General features: G+C 46.2%; 1 pseudogene across 1 annotated transcript; it reads left to right on the top strand.

The window, feature by feature from the left end:
- Window positions 1-408: 408 nt before the first annotated feature.
- On the top strand, window positions 409-12,923 carry LOC106732829 (uncharacterized; annotated as a pseudogene). Its single transcript, XR_016347295.1, has 4 exons — window positions 409-1,913; window positions 2,960-3,724; window positions 8,364-8,458; window positions 9,406-12,923. The product of XR_016347295.1 is annotated as an uncharacterized LOC106732829 (transcript).
- The last annotated feature ends 1,539 nt before the right edge of the window (window positions 12,924-14,462 follow it).

Raw genomic sequence — 14,462 nt, 5'->3', positions numbered from 1 at the left:
AAGGAGGTCAGAGGAAGACTGGGTAAAAATAGAAGGGGAAAAAATAGGGTGACATCATGGTAAAAGTCTACCGCAGGCCACCAAATCAGAAAGAGGGAGCGAGTGAGGCATTTCTTGACCAAATAAAGAAGTTACTGAAGTTTGGATATTTCCAAAACACACAACCTGATAATAATCTGGTAATATTTGCTCAATAATAATTACCCAGATATCTACCCAGATATCTACTGAAAAGTAATATGGTAAAACACAAAATGTCCTGTAAATTCTTGGACTGGATTGGGGACAACTTGTTTCAAAAGATGGAGAATATAACCAGCAGGTAGCCATTTTAGACTTGATTCTGACTAATGGGGAGGAATTGGTTGCCAATCTAGCAATTGAAGGTGATCTTTTATTTCATGAAAGTGATCATGAAATTATATGATTTCACAATTCTAAGGGAAGAAAGGATTGAATATGGAAAATGAACTTCAAAGAAGCTGACTAAAACTCGGAACTGGTAAGTAAACCCCCACAGGAAGAAAACTAAAGGAAAAGGACATTCAGGAGAGCCGACAGTTTCTCAGAGAAAGACTATTAAGGGTATAACAGCAAACTTCTCAGGCTATGTCTACACTGCAGGAAGGGGGAGGTCAGAAAGAGGTATGCAAATTGCACAATTTGCGTACCTTTTTCCGCTTCCTTTTTCGGAAGAGGCTTTTCTGACATTTGACCCGTCTACACTAGGCCAAATGTTAGGAAAAAAACCCTTTTTCAGAATATCTCTTCTTCCTCGTAAAACAAGGTTTACAAGGATGTCAAAAAAAGCACATAATATAATTTCGGAAGAGCAGATGCATTCCTTGGATGTGGAAGAGTTTTTCCGGCATACCAGAGGTATGCTGGAAAAACTCTGCAGTGTAAACGTATTCTCAGTTTGAAGGCAAAATAGAAAGAAGAGTGAGTGGCCAATATGGATATCTCCTTTCAAAAGAAAAAAGATAGTCTAGATGTACCCAAAAAGAGAAACAAAGAGGACTGGGGAAATTATAGAAAGTCAACCTAGCATCTATGCCTGGAAAGATACAGGAACAAATTGTTAAACAATCCATTTGTGAGCGCCTAGAGGGCAACATGATAAAGAATAATAGCTAACATGGATTTGTCAAGAACAAATCATGCTGGAATTAACATCATTTCCTTTTTCGATGGAGCGAGAGCACACTGGATAGGGAGGAAGCTGTGGACGTGATGTATCTTGTAGGAAAGCATTTGATTTCCATGTGACATTCTCATAGGCAAACTAAGGAAATCTGGTCTTCATAAAATTACTGAAATGTGGGTGCAAAACATCCTACTAAAAGTGTATTTCCCAATGGTTCACCTGGAGGATGTAGTTAGTGGGGTCTATCAGGGTCTGCGCTGGGTCTTGTACTCTTCAGTGAACTGGATAATGGAGTGGAGAGTATTCTTATCAAATATACAGAGTACCCCAAGCTAGGAGGGTCAAGCACTTTGGAGGAGGGGTGGAGAATTCAATATCAGCTTGTCATTTCTGCTTTGCCCCTACCTTGCCAAATTAGGGCTCAAATGAACCTGCCTTGTCTGCAGAAGCCAGTGGGCCTGAAACCACATCCTTTCTTCTGAGACCTGAACTGACCGTCACAGGTAGCACTGTACGTTTTGTCTCTCAGCGAGAAAGCCTAGCACAAGGCTTGCCGCCTTGCCATGAGTATATAACCGGGAGGCACTTTCGTATTGAAGAAATGCGCCTGTCTTTATCAAGAGGATTTGAAACAGAATGAGGAAGGCTTGTGCCTACTTGTGGAGGTCGGAGGCTGAGTTCGTAGCTTGAACAAGGCTTGTGGTGGGTTCATCTGGGTGTCCCTCCATTACAATGATTGGTGTGCTCCTTCTCTGCATGTGTATAGGTGAGTAAGACATGTAGGAGACTAGAGCTCAGTAGCTGCTGAATAGAGGAGAGGGAGGCAGGTTGGTCGCTCACAGAGTATTTTTAGGAGAGGGAGAAACTCCATCCGGTCTCTTTTGTTCCCTGCTGCTCGGGGAGAGGTGGGGGGAATGCTGCATTGTTCAGTTTTGCAGTGTGAAAGCTCCCTGTTGAGGGGGTATCCGCTTTTTCTCTGTCAGGGGCAAGCATCCTACGCCCTCTGCCCAGAGAGAGAGAGCTGACAGTTTCCCAGCTGCAATGCCTTCTGATGGCTTGCACTCAATACAGCTCAGTCTGAGCTTAGAGCTACAACGTAGACCTAAATGCAGACGGCTGCTGTCTCTAGCAAAGTTGGCTCATTCAATGCAGTCAAACAGGCAACAGCACAGTTCCTGATTTATAGGGACCCAGTTGTATGGTAGTAGTATTTTACTTTTTTACTACAACCCAGTGTGGGATACAAGCTGACCGAAAGCTCTGAGGAGATAAACGGAGCCCACAGGGGGAAAACAAAATCGCCTGTTAAGAACTCGCTCTCCAGAGCCCTCACTATATATCTCTAAAACTTTGGCAGTGCCATCTGAAGTAAATTTGCTGGGGAAAGATCTCTTTAAATGTTAGGCGCTGCCTCCATGGGTATGTCTAGACTACAGGTTTTTGTCGACAGAAGTTTTGTCTACAAATTCTGGCAACAAAGAATGTCTAGACGACATCCAGTTCTGTGGACAAAGCATGCTGCTTTGTTGACATGACAGTGTAGACGCAATAATGCCTTCTGTCAACAGAATTCTGTCAACAAAAGGCGTTATTCCTCGTAGAATGAAGTTTACCGCCATCAACAAAACTGCTGAGTTCTGTCGACATTATGTCAACAGAACTCCACAGCGGTGTAGACGCAGGTATAATTTTGTCGACAAAACCCTGTAGTCTAGACACACCCCAGGTGTGCAGAGGAATTTCTTCACAGGGCTCTCTATTTGTTTGAACTGATTCCCTGGGTAATTTGTTCCCCTTTTCTTTCCTGCGCAGATACCTCAGCACTCTCTGTAATTTCATCCCAGAACCCAGTCCGGGTCTCTCCCAGTCAGACTGCTGTCCTGCCCATCTCCCTCCGGTTCCACAACTCCGCGTGGGAATTCTATCATGTCAAGTGGCAATTCGTCACCGGCAACCGGTCCATCTTGGTGTACATGGCGGACAAATGCATTGCAGCCCCTGGGTCACAGGAAAGAACCTGCCAGCACAACCTGGAGCTGGCGGGATTTTATCAGCAGCGAGCGAACATCTCCTTTGAGAGAGAGAATGTTTCACTAGTGCTCAGAGCTGTGCAACCAGACGATGCGGGGACCTACCGGGTCACAGTACGAAGCTTGGATGTGTCGGACACTGCACTAGTGAACCTGATTGTGGAAGGTAACAGAGGGGAAGCAAGCCCCGTGATGGAAAGTATCACAGGGGAAACCGAGTCTCTGGTGATGGGAGGTAACAGGGAAAATGAGCTCACCAGTGACAGAGTGGAAACCAGCCCCCTGGTGACAAGAATTGACAGAGGGGAAACTACCCCACTGGTGACGAGAATTGACAGAGGGGAAACCACCCCACTGGTGACAAGAATTGACAGAGGGGAAACTACCCCACTGGTGACAAGAATTGACAGAGGGGAAACCACCCCACTGGTGACAAGAATTGACAGAGGGGAAACTACCCCACTGGTGACGAGAATTGACAGAGGGGAAACTACCCCACTGGTGACAAGAATTGACAGAAGGGAAACTACCCCACTGGTGACAGGAGGTAACTAAAAGAAGGGGGAAAAGGGTCGTTGTCCAACATCAGGATATTCAGGGGCAGAGGGGACAGAGAGGGACTAAAGATCTCCACAGAGTACAAAGAGAGTTGGAGGGCACCGTTACAGCCGGCAGCGCTCTGGCCAGTACAGCCGGTGTAACCTGGAGGTACCCTCCGATTGCTTGGTTTGTGCCAGTTTCTAGCTCTGGCACCTCTGGGCATGTTGCCTTAGTTATGACTATAAAAAAATGACTTGAGTCCCAGCACCTCTCATTACAAATTAAGGCCTGTGCGTTCCTCGGGCCTGGCTCTACGATAATGCAGCAGGACCAGCCTGTCCAGAGCTGCAGCAGAATCCAGCTAGTACAAAGGCGAGTTTGCAGCTATCTAAGCACAGCCTCCACTGACCTATGCTCTGTGAAGTTTGGCTGCAGCCAAGGCTCTGGCTGGGATGATTGAGTTGGGGTTGGTCCAGCTTTGGGCAGGGGGCTGGACGCGGTGACTTCCTGAGGTCTCTGCCAGCCCTAGGTTTTATGATTCTGCTTCGCTCTTTTCATCTCTTCCCCACAAATTGCTCCCTTTAGGCCTCTCACCATTTTCACTGCTCTGCACTCCCTCCTAATTGTTTGGCATCTTTCTGGTGTCAAAATGCTCAGAATGTTCCCCCAAGGCAGAGGGGACCTCATAAATGGATTGTGTATAGCAGTGTTTCTCAACCACTTTGAGAAACACTTTAACTGGTTGTCAAAGTTGTTCCCCACTCTAGCATGACAAATGCAGAAGTGCGGACTTGCAAGAGCACTCCAAAATCTTGCCTCTACAGGCTCTGGTCCAAAAACCCTTCCCTCCTGCCCCAAATCCTAATATCTGGATTTTGGGGAATCCATTGACACCACCCAAGTAATTCCAAGAAAACCAGGGGAGAGATCACTTTGGAAATCTCCTCCCGGAGGTAAAACTCTCCCTCTGCCCCAAACTTTGTTTTGCTTGAAGTTGGGAAAAACAGAGGGGATTCACAGACAACAATGGACTCTGCCCTTGTAACTAGGTGCTGAGTCATAAAGACACAACAATCAACCAACCCCAGTTAATTAGAAAAGAAAACAATTCTTTATTATCAAAACAAAACTACAATTGGAAGCATATTATAATGGATACATTGATATAGATACTCAGGGAACCCCCCGAGCTAAAAATTAGTTACAAAGAAAAAAAAAAGAAAAACACAATTAACAGCTCAGACATTATTTCCAAATGCCCAAGCAAGAAAAACAACAAATCCTGATGTGCTATCTAAAGTTTCCCCTACTTACACATTTTAAGAAGTCCGTTCTTGGAGAGAGAAGTGTCTCCCATCTCCCTTAGTCTAAGAAGAAACTGCCCTGCCTCTCAAACACAGAAGAGAAAGAGGAAAAAACCTCTCTTCCAAATTGAAATTCCTGCCTGAATTGTTATTGACTAACCACCTGATACCTGGCTAGGTACAGGAGACATTAGTTAACCCCTTAGTCACCAGGTGCTGCTCAGCACTCCTGGTTATGACACTGGTCATGCCGGTTTGTTTATTTTGCCATTTCACAGACCACTTTGAGAAGCACTGGTGTAGAGCAACAGCAATTAAATCCTTACTGAGTTTCAAACTAGAATCTTTGTGAGCTGTGCAACTGAGGTAGTGGTGTTAATCTACCCTAGCACAAAGCTGTCTCCGGCAAACCACAGCAGCAACAAAGGTGTGAACGCAACTATTTTTCAACATTATATGTAGCTATGAGGTCTTCTTCATGTGAGTTTTACAAAATTAAAAAGTGTCTATGTTATAAATACCATCTTTCGGTTCACTGATATACTCCCTCTGTAACTTCTATAATATTTGGCCACTGCATTGGTTAGAAAGGTGGGGAATGGGCTACAAAGACTTTCACTTGGAGGGCAATGGTTCCATTCCAGCTGCACATTAGGTGATTGGGGGATCAGTTAAGGAGGTTTTCACCCCCCACAGGTAAAGCCCCATGGAATTTTCCATCTTTGTTCTGACACTCAGATGCCTTGCCTGCCCTCTCTATAATCACACCCAAGAATCCAGTCCATGCCATCACCAATCAGACATCTCTGCTGCCCTTCTCCCTCCAATCCCTGAACTCAGCCTGGGGAGACATCTGCATCAAGTGGGAGTTCATGACAGGCATTGGGAATCTCCCCATCTCGGTGTACATGCTGGACAACTGCACCGGGACAGCCTACAGCTGATGGGAGAGAGCCTGCCAGTTGACTAAGGACATGGCAAAGGAACATTAGCAGTGGGCAGACGTGCCAGAATGCTACTCTTGTGATCTGGGGTGTGCAGGCCAAGGATGCTGGGATGTGCTAGTCACTGTGGCTGTGTCTAGACTGGCCAGGTTTTCCAGAAAATCAGCCGCTTTTCCGGAAAAACTTGCCAGCTGTCTACACTGGCCACTTGAATTCCCGCAAAAGCACTGACCATCTCATGTAAGATTGTCAGTGTTCTTGCGGAAATACTATGCTGCTCCCATTCGGGCAAAAGCCTTTTTGTGCAAAACTTTTGTGCAAGAGGGCCAGTGTAGACAGCTCAGCTTTGTTTTCTGCAAAAAAGCCCCGATCACGAAAATGGTGATCGGGGCTTTTTTGCGGAAAAGCACGTCTAGATTGGCATGGATGCTTTTCCGCAAAAAGTTCTTTTGCAGAAAAGCGTCCGTGCCAATCTAGACACTCTGTTCCGAAAATGCTTTTAACGGAAAAGTTTTCCATTAAAAGCATTTCCGGAAAATCATGCCAGTCTAGATGTAGCCCGTATGAACCATGATTTATGAGCCAATGCAACAGCGAACCCAATGGTGACTGAAGGTATTAGGGAATGAGGGGCGAGATAGCGTATCAGTGTACAAAGGACCCTGATCTGAGCTGAGGGGAAAGGCGGGAGCTTTGTTCGGTAACATGCTTTTTCTGACCAAAAGTATCATTTCTGCATTTGGGACGCGGCGCTTAAGGGAACTGAGAAGAAATCACAAAGCTGAAAGCACAGCCGCAAAGATGCTGTTTCAAATGTCAAAAATGACGTCTAGTTAAAAGATCGTGAGTGCTAGAATGGTGGAAAAGATTACAAGTAAAGGAAAGCAAGGGAACCTGAGAAAGGAATAGACAGAACTGATTGTATATGATACTGCACGGTAATGGGGAAGACAGAGAAACTGGCACTAAAAACAGCGGGGTAAACGTGGGCTCAGAGAGGCTGCAGCGTGGGCTCTGAAGCTTAGAGAAGTAGGTGGGTTTCACAGCCTGAGCCCGACCCATGCTTAAACCACTGGATAGCTATTTTAAAATGTGATAGCGCAAGCCCTGCATATTCGAGTCTGTAGATGCAGATTCTGAGACTCCTACCAGGGGTTTCTGCTGGCTGAGAAAACATATCCTAAAGATTTGCCATGCTGCACCTTGTGTCTTCCTGTAATCTATAGAAATTGGGTAGTATTCTCTTTAAGCAGCTTGTGAGCCCTCTAATGTCCTTCATTGTCTTCTGTTTCAGAAGACACTAAGACCCTCCCACAGCAGCAGTGTGTATAAGTGAGTAGGCCTAATGCATTATATATGTTTAGTAAACTTGGTGATAATTTGAACCTCATCACGCCCATGTTGTTCCTTCATAAAATGAATGCTATGTAGAAAAGCAAAAGGCACAAAAAAGGTGACTTGGTGTGAGATGCTACCTTGTTCCTATCCACTACCCTTTCAACAGCAAAAGGTCAACTACGGAGAAAGATAACCCAGGCTATGTCTACACTGCACGCTTATTTCGGAATAAGCTATTCCAGAAGATTTATTCCGAAATAGCTTATTTCGAAATAGCACATCTACACTGCATGGAAACCTCAATTTTAGCCCAAGGCAGGCTTCCCTAATGTAGATACACTACCTTGATTGAAAGCCCCAGGAGGTGCTGGAGAGAAATTACTTAGAATGGCCCTGGTGAGGAGCCATTTAGAAATAGCAGCAGTGGAGCATCCATACACGCCCTATTTCGAAATAGGTATTTCGGAAGAGGTGTTATTCCTCATGGAATGAGGTTTACAGAAGTCAGAGTAAGCCATCTGCTATTTTGATGTTATTTCGAAATAAGGGAACGCTCGCATTGTTATTTCTGAATAATGGCTGTTATTCTGAAATAACGGTGCAGTATTGATACACCCCCAGAGAATCCAGCAAGATTTCCTCCCTCAAATTCTCACAACCCATTCCTGAGATGAAGGAGAATTCTTAGGGCACATCTACACTGCAAGGCAAAAGCCAAATTAAGCTATGCAACTTCAGTTATGTCAATTGCATAGCTTGCATTAAAATAGCTTATTTCAGCTTTTGGCGCTGTCTACACAGCAGGAAGTCAAAGGAAGAACACTTCCTCCGACTTCCCTTACTCCTCATGAAATGAGAGTTATAAGAGTCGGAGTAAGAAGTCCTCCAGCTCGACATTATGTTGAAATAAAGGCTTGTAGTGTAGACATGCTCAATGTTATTTCAGAATAACACTGCTGTATCCTTAGAGAGCCGCTCCTGGATAATTTAATGAGAGATGCATTTATGCCCATTACTTTTTCAGACTTTTTATGGTTATCTCACCTCTCTTTACTTGCAGGAAACTTTGCACGGAAAAGCTTCCGCAACATTAACATAATCCGACTGGTCTTTGCCTTCCTGGTTCTCTGCATTTTGGCACTGATATTAGGAGAGGTGAGTGATTGTCAATGCCATCTTTCCAGCCCCATAAAACATAAGGATCAGAGGAGACATACGAGCGAGGGGATCTAGGTGGGTGTAATAGCGAATGAGTGTGTGAAACCACTGCCTTTTAAGTCTTACATCAAGTTAGGACAGCATCTTGAAAAGTCATATTAACTATCAAGATGTTGAGCACAACAGTGCAGTCGCCAACAGGATTTCTTCAGTGTGTGTTAAAACTTGACATATATTGTCCAGAGAAGACAATCCCTTGAGAATATATTTTAAGACTATATATATTAAGAATATATTAAGAATATATTTTAATCATGTGTTAGCATGAGTGCAAGAGATGCATCAAATTCTCCCGAGTTAAAGAGGCAGGGGAGGTGCTGAGACAAATCTAAGGGTTTGTCTAGACTACAGGGTTTTGTCGACAAAAGTGGACTTTTGTTGACAAAACTATACCTGTGTCTACACTACCGCCGAGTTATGTCAACATAATGTCGATAGAACGCGACAGTTTTGTCGATGGTGGTAAACCTCATTTTATGAGGAATAATGCCCTTTGTCGACAGAGTTCTGTGGACAAAAGGTGTTATTGCATCTACACTGCCCTTTGCGTCTACACTGTCATGTCAACAAAGTGGCTTGCTTTGTCGACAGAACTGGCTGTAGTCTAGATGCTTTGTCGATAACGCTAATGCTTTGTAGTCTAGACGCTCTTTGACAGATACTGTCGACAAAGCCTAAGAATCTGGCTGTTTGGCTGGATATAAATAGAGAAATTAAAAGGATGGAAGTGTGGAACATCCTAGAGAAAGGGTGTAAGGTATATGTAGTGACATGAATGTGGCTCACACAGCAGGCTGCCACGTCATTAGAACATAAATGCTCTGCTGACACCATTGCAGGTTTTGTAGGCAAACACAACTTACAATATTTCTTCCCTTCTGCAGCATGTTCATACATTCATCAACAACTTCCCTACCTGTGAGGAGACGCTGGGTCCGTCTGAGATGGAGAGGCATCCCTGATTGGGGCTTCACAACACACAACTATTGATCTTTCTACTTTCACTCCCTTCCATGGACAATGACTGCTGCCAAATGTTTCCGGGTATGTCTACACTACCCCGCTAGTTCGAACTAGCGGGGTAATGTAGGCATACCGCACTTGCAAATGAAGCCCAGGATTTGAATTTCCCGGGCTTCATTTGCATAAGCTTCATTTTTAAAACCCCGCTAGTTCAAACCCCGTGGAACGAGGTATACCGGTAGTTCGGATTAGGAATCCTAGTTCGAACTACCTAGTTCGTGCCCCGTGTAGCCGCGCTGCATGGGGTTCAAACCAGCGGGGTTTTAAAAATGGCGGCTCCCCGCTTATGCAAATGAAGCCCGGGAAATTCAAATCCCGGGCTTCATTTGCAAGTGCGGTATGCCTACATTACCCTCCTAGTTCGAACTAGGAGGGTAGTGTAGACATACCCTCCGAGAGTAGGAAAATGTCAATAGTGTACTGTGTGTGATTCTTTCTTCACCTCCTGCTTGCTTTGAGCTGGGGGTTAGATTAGTAAACATTTGATGTCTTTTCTAGACATGTGATTCTATGATCAGCCCACACATTACATGTTGGAGTTATACCCTTTTAGCATGAATACAATCTCCGGTTTGCCTGTGTTCTATTTGAAATTTAAACCACTTCCCATCATTGTCAAAGACCAGAAAGATTTTAAAGAATTGAGCAAGTGAAGGGGGAAGAAAACTGTATAATGGCCCAGTCGAACTTTCACATTTTATAATGATATCAACCAGCAGCGTCACTTGAAAGAACTTTCCTGAGTGAAAAGGGAAGAGAGCGAAAACAGAGACGCAAATCAAGTCAAATCTTCTGGTCCATTGTGAAGACGGAGCCACTATGTAGGTAAATGTACTGATCTAGGAGATGCTGGAGTGAAACCTTTTCTTAGTATTTGATATAAATATAAGCCACTGGTTTTCAAACTTTTTTCCTCATGATCTAATTGAAGACCATCATTGAGGCCCATGACCCAATGTAATTTGAATAGCACGTGGGCTCTGGGATGGTGCTGAGGATAAGATCTTTGGAATGTAGGAGCAATGGGCTTAAATTGCGGCAAGGGAGGTTTAGATTGGACTTTAGGAAAAACTTCCTGCTTGTCAGGGTGGTTAAACACTGAAATAAGTTGCCTAGGGAGGTTGTGGAATCTCCATCTCTGGAGATATTTAAGAGAAGGTTAGACATACATCTATCAGGGATGGCCTAGACAATAATGGGTCCTGCCATGAAGGCAGGGGACTGGACTCGATGGCCTCTCGAGGTCCCTTCCAGTTCTAGTGCTCTAAGTTTCTGTATTTGGGGGAGAGGAGTTAGAGGTGGGGCAGGAAGGGCAGCAATGCAGCAGGGGTGCTAAGGCAACTTCCTGGCTTTCCTGGCACCGCAGGCCATGTTGCATCCCAGAAGCAGCCAGCACCAGGTTTCCAGCCAATGCGAGTGTGGTGCTGTCAACTCAGAGGGGTATGGCCAAACAGGATTACGGAGTTTTTTCACACAGTTGATTAGGGATAGTTGCTTTTATTAATCTCACTATGTCACTACTATTACAGGGTTAATGCTGCCTTATGGTTACACAGATACTTCAAAGTGACACATCAATAAGCACAGGCAGAAGAAAGCAACAGGCACTTAGAAATGCTTATGCCCCTTCAGTCTGCAGGGAGTCCCATTCCTGCCTCTTCACACCAAGCTGCAGCGGACATGGCTCCATCTGGGGGAATCCAGGGCACCCTCCGATGTCTAGGTCCCTGCTGAGACTCACCAAGTATGGAAGGCTATACACTAGTTATACTACAGGGCTACGTCTAGGCCACAGTATGTGGTGCCAAGACAGGCTGGGAGCTGCCTTATCACTCCCACTGACCACCTGATCCCCCTGCAGCCACGAGACTGAGCACCCAACATTCCACCCCCCAGCACTGGGTCGCGACCCCCAGTTTGAAAACCCCTGATGTAAGCTGTAATGGGAACTCCTGGCTATGTGCTCTCACATCCTTGTTTCCTTCCAGTAACAGGGCCAATGGGTCTTTCCATTCTGGTTCCACAGATGGAGAAAATTAAAGGCTGACTGTGAGACCATGGCTCTAATGGGTAAACACTAGAGATCCTGAGACCTCCTGGGCCCAAGGAGCTTGGGGTATGAGGCTCAAGACATTTCTCTGGCTTGTAGATCGATAGTCCTCTGGTAGGTGGACTCCTGTTTGCCTTGTTCCATGACCCGCACAATGCTCCCTGTGTGCCCCTATTTTTGCAGTTTTTCTCCGTAGGGTTTCTCCGCCTGTGGCTAGGGACTCAAAACTGGGGTGCCAGGATGTTTCAAAGGGTCCTGTGGCGGTTCCTGTCCCACAGGGCTGGCTGGATTCATTCACCTCCCTGTTCCGGACGTTGCAACCTCTGGAGTCCCAGCACAAGTCTGGGCTGTTGTGACAATGGGAATCCAGGCAGGCCAAATAAGAGGGAGTGGCACTGAAGCCCTATGAAGGTCACAGCTTCCCTCACATAGATGTGGTCCAGTGAGGGAGGAAGGGTGTTGCAACTCCGGAAGTTGGAAAGCCAAGCCCAGCCAGCCTGTGTGAGCTATCACTGTGGGGTGCGTGCCAGCCAGGACCCTGTTCCTCTGAGGGACAGGATCCAGCAGAAACCACTCCAGGGCCTCCGCTCCCAGCCTATGTACTGGGTTGTGATAGACTAAACATTTACAATTGGGTCCTGAGGCCAAAAAGCTTAAGAACCACTGTCTGCGGAATAGGTAGCTATTTCTTAACTAGCCAATTAGCCTGTCATAAGAAGGGATTTTCAGGTCTCTCCTCCACGTCGATCTTCTCTCCTGAGCCTCCAGTCTCTTGCTCCGTGTCTCTCTTTCTCTCTCTCCTCCTACTGCCTCCCCCCTCTCTCTCAGCTCTGCTCCGCCTCCTGCCTCTCTCTCTGTCTCTCTCTTTCTCTTCTCCTCCCCGTCCTGCCTCTCACTCGGGGGACCGTGGAGCCCAAATGTCCGGTTGGGCAGTGCGCTCCCCATGCTGCATGGGGAGCGCGGAGCCCAAATGGTCGCTTGCGCCACTTGCTCCCACGCGGTGGCCTGGCTGAGCAGTGCAGAAATCAGCCAAGCCCCTCTGTGGGAGGCAAAGGGGGGCGGGGCCTGGAGCCACTGTCAGGAGCCAAAATGGCCACGTGCGTCACTTGCTCCCACACAGCGGTCTGGCTGAGTGGCGCAGAAGTCAGCCAAGCGCCACGGCGGGAGACGAAGGACATGACTCAGGCAACAGTGCCGCCCAGAGGGAACAGCCAGCATTTCAGCGTTACAGAGTCACAGACATTGGGCTACTATCTATGGGTACGTCTAGACTACAGGCTTTTGTCGGCAGGAGTTTTGTCAACAGATACTGTCGACAAAGCTTCAGTCGACAAAGAGCGTCTAGACTACATTCATTTCTGTCGACAAAGCAAGCTGGTTTGTCAACAAAACCCTGTAGTCTAGACACAACCCTAGATGTAATGACACCTTCTGTCGACAGAACTCTGTCGACAAAAGGCGTTATGCCTCGTAAAATCAGGTTTACCAGTGTCGACAAAGCTGCTGAGTTCTGTCGACATTATGTCGACAGAACACAGCGGTAGTGTAGACGTAGGTATACTTTTGTCGACAAAACTCTGTCGTCTAGACACACCCTCTATGATGGGTGTGAGTTTTGTTGCCTTCCATCAGTTATAATATCGGCAACCTGCGACCAACAGGAGCTGCAAGTACCCGTGGCAGCAGACCGCCAGGGGCTAACCCTGGCAAACAGTGTCTGATCCACAGGCGGGTTATTGCCCACCACTGGGTCTATATGCGGGTCTATATAGTGGTATGTAGGTTTGTGCAGGAGGGAGAGGTTAGCAGCATGAATGAATGCCTATGAATCAACACTAGAACTAGAAGTGACCTTGAGAGGTCATCGATACCTGTCCCTTGCACTCGTGACAGGACCAACCACCATCTCTATCAGGGCTGGATCCGGCCTGTGCAGTTGTTCCAGGCTTCACCCCCTAGTACGTTGCCTGGCAGCCATGAGGAAGGCGCGAGCTCTTTAAATAAAAGCAGTTGAAAGGGCTCTAGCACAAGGTTCCCTGTAAGCCAGAGTTACTCAACACACGCATGTGGCCTGCAGCCTGTGGTGCGGTTTGGGTTTCCTTGGGGCTCAACCTGTTAAAGAGTCTTCTAACAGATTTCTTTTGAGTGTTGCAGATATCTAAAAGCGGCGAGGAGTCCTGTGGCACCTTATAGACTAACTGAAGTGTAGGAGCATAAGCTTTCGTGGGCAAAGACCCACTTGCATCTGACGAAGTGGGTCTTTGCCCACGAAAGCTTATGCTCCTACACTTCAGTTAGTCTATAAGGTGCCACAGGACTCCTCGCCGCTTTTGCAGATTCAGACTAACACGGCGACCCCTCTGATACTTGGCAGATATCTAAAACTCTGATCTGAATGATTTTTTTAAAAATCCTGTGTTACTAATTAATTGTTTTGCATTAAGACCAGATCCGTGCTATGTGGTAGAGTTCTGGCTCTTAGGCGTTAGAAGTAGCTAGTGATGCTGTTTTGTAGGATGAAACCTTATTTGCACGCTCTTTGAAACATGCATCTCTCTGTCAGAAAGGATGATGCTATATGTACTCCGAGGTCTCAGAGGGGGTAGTAGCCCTGTTAGACTCAAAAAACAACAAGGGTCCTGTAGCATTTTAGGGTCTGTCTACACTACTGAGTTTTGTCCGGAATACGACCCTTTTTCCAACAAAACTTAAGGAACGTCCACTCTGCAATCGCATTCTTCTGCAAGAAAATTGAAGGAACAGAGGGGGGTTTTCCAGCATTAGTAATCCTCATTCTATGAGGAAGAAGCCTTTTTGCAAAAGAACTCTTTCAGAAAAAGCCGTGTGTGGACGGGGAAGAGGGAGTTT

The sequence above is a fragment of the Pelodiscus sinensis genome, chromosome 19 (genome assembly GCF_052426305.1).
Source record: "Pelodiscus sinensis isolate ZL-2025 chromosome 19, ASM5242630v1, whole genome shotgun sequence".
In the NCBI taxonomy this organism is placed as follows: domain Eukaryota; kingdom Metazoa; phylum Chordata; order Testudines; family Trionychidae; genus Pelodiscus; species Pelodiscus sinensis.
Note: the sequence above shows the minus strand (reverse complement) of the source record. Positions and strands in the feature narration are given on the sequence as shown.